Source organism: Rhipicephalus sanguineus, chromosome 2, assembly GCF_013339695.2.
Source record: "Rhipicephalus sanguineus isolate Rsan-2018 chromosome 2, BIME_Rsan_1.4, whole genome shotgun sequence".
In the NCBI taxonomy this organism is placed as follows: domain Eukaryota; kingdom Metazoa; phylum Arthropoda; class Arachnida; order Ixodida; family Ixodidae; genus Rhipicephalus; species Rhipicephalus sanguineus.
Genome location: NC_051177.1, coordinates 133,097,528 through 133,100,324, shown reverse-complemented (window position 1 = coordinate 133,100,324; position 2,797 = coordinate 133,097,528).

Genomic DNA, 2,797 nt, shown 5'->3' with positions numbered 1-2,797 from the left:
TGGTGTGAAGGCCACTGCAAGCATGCAGCAGCAGTTGTAGCTTTTGTCAGCAGTGAAGAGTCTGCTAAACGTCAGCTATCGCCGCAGTTTTGCGGTATGTCGGCGGAAAAACAGCAGGAGCGTACGAGGAAGAAGCTGGATCTGTCGATAACTTTCCGCACACAAAATGTAGTCTGCAGACCCGAGACCACTTTGCCGGCTGCCACTCGGTTCCGTTCGCACTGTAAAAATACCGGTTCACTTGCGTGAAGCGTAAATTCACAGCGAACTAGCTACAACATGTACTTCATAACCATGCACAGGATCAATTACTTCACATGGCGTACGCTGCGAATCCACCGTTCCCGCTGGTCTAGGAGGCTTTCTCGCCCGGCAGAGCGAGAGAACTTTGTTCCAGGATGGCATTCCTTATATCTATTAGCGCAGTTGACGACCCAGCAACTCATGCGCGACATTGCAAAACTCCTCCAACGGCGTGACACGGCTCGGGCAGAGAACATCTGGCTGGGCTCGTGGAGCGGCTGCTGCAAGTAGCACGCCAATTCGTTTCGTTCGCTCCCGCACAGCGGCGCCACCAGCTCAGTGCACGTTCCCCATAACGCATCATATCGACACTGCCTCTCAGCCACCACTGCGCCGGCGACCGTATCACGTTTCTCTAACAGAACGTCGTGCGATGAATGATCAAGTCGACGGCGTGCTACGGCCCGAATTAATTCCGTCCTCGAAAAGTCCGTGGGTATCTCCAGTTGTCCTTGTTACAAAAAAGAACGGCTCCGTACGATTTTTCGTGGGTTATCGGCGGCTCAATAAGATCACTCGCTAGGACATGTGTCCACTATCCCTCACAGAAGACGCAAGTCATAGCCTTCGCGAAGGTGTACTTTTTCATGTCTGGCTTTGCGCTCAGGGTATTGAAAAGTGCCCATGGTCGAAATCTATCGGCCGAAAACAGCCTTTATCACGCCTGATGGCTCGTGCACATTTAACGTCGTGCCTTTTGGACTATGTAATACGCCACGACATTTGAGCGCTTGATGAACACTGTTCTGTACGCCTTCAAGTGACACATATGTTTGTGCCAACTCGACGACGTCGTTATTTTCGCGCCCGACTTCACCACGGGCCTTTAACAAGAACTGAGTCTTTTGACGTACTTATCGAACGCCGGCCTCAAGTTCATTTGAAGAAGTACCGATTTGCGGCGTGGCAACTCACGGTACTTGTATACGTCGTATCTAAGGATGGCATTCTACCCGACCTTGCCGAACTCCGGGCCACGACTGAATTCGCTAAGCCAACGTCCTTCAAAGAATTACGCAGTTCCATTGGAATGTGTTCGTACTTCAGACGCTTCAGCATTCGTAATTTCGCCACCATAATTTCAACCCTCACGAAGCTCCTTAGCGCCAATGGGCCCCTCAATGGGTCGCCAGAGTGCGACGAGGCGTTCGCGAATCGTTGTCGCTTGCTGAAGTATACCCCAATTTTGCCCTCCACGACTCCACGGCCCCGGGGCCAGAGAGGCGCACACAGATGGCAGTGGTGTTAGGCTCGGCGCTGTCCTCGTGCACGACTCCCTTAATATGCAGTGACTCATGCAAGTCGAATGCTAACCAAAGCCCACAGTAATTACACCGTGACAAAAACAGAATGTACGCGATCATCTGGGATCTTACTAAGTTCCGGCCGTATTTTCTTACAGCGTTACTCTCAGCTACAATAGCAAAGACTCCATAGGCTATCCTTAACCAACTAGCCCACCGGTACATCTTAAGAGATCATGAATAAACAGGGCGCAACGGGCACGATATACAAACGAAGAATACACGAGGACAGGCGCCTGACTCTCAACTGATCTTTATGAAACGTCAACACACGCCTATATACATGCACGTGGTTACACAAAAAACACGCGAAGGTAATAAAATACACAGGATATTTCTCACGCTGGCATGCTCAAATACGGAATTTCTTTTTGCTGCAGGGTGATGGACGGAACGCTGATACGTGAGTTGCTGCTATGAATGTTCAAAGCCTCTATTATCTCGCGAGTTGTCTGTTTGTTATTCCTGGCGATGATGATGGGTTTTTTTTTTAAATTCAGGGGCGCACCCAGACTCTTTGCAGTGCGCGCCTATATGTGAAAGGCTATCGGTGCGGCAATTGGCCTTGTGTTCCCTTGATCTAACATTGATGCACCTTCCGGTTTGTCCTATGTATACCGCGTTACAAGACACGAGAAGCTGGTACAAAACCCCCGTGGCGCAATCAGTGGCTGGGGATCACTGGTTGACACCGCATCCTGCCGTCTTCTTCTCAGTTCTCCCTTTTGTCTTTTTGCTGACGCGTGCGCATACTCGTTTCATCTGATTAGGCACAGAAAAAACTACTTTAACACCGAATCGGCCTGCCACGTTCTTCAACCCGTGCGACAATTTATGCACATACGGTACAACAGCTATTTTCTTGTTATCTTCCTGGTCATTGTTTTTCTTTTCTCCGTTCCCTTCAGCCTTTATTTATCTGATTAACTTTTCAGCTGTTTTGGATTCTACATCATCCGTAAAACCGGCGCACTCCTACCGGCCTACTTGACTAAACACGCTTTACTTAATTCTATGACGCCATGTGTTCTGGACAGCCGACCTCAGGCATGAAGTGGCGATGCCGACCTTTACTACTTTCGAGTGGGCTGCTGAATAATTTAGAAGAGATTTTTTGGAGCGCGGCCAAAATTCCCAGCATAGATGACCAGGCGTCACGAAAATCGCCAAATCAAGAAATCTTAATCTCT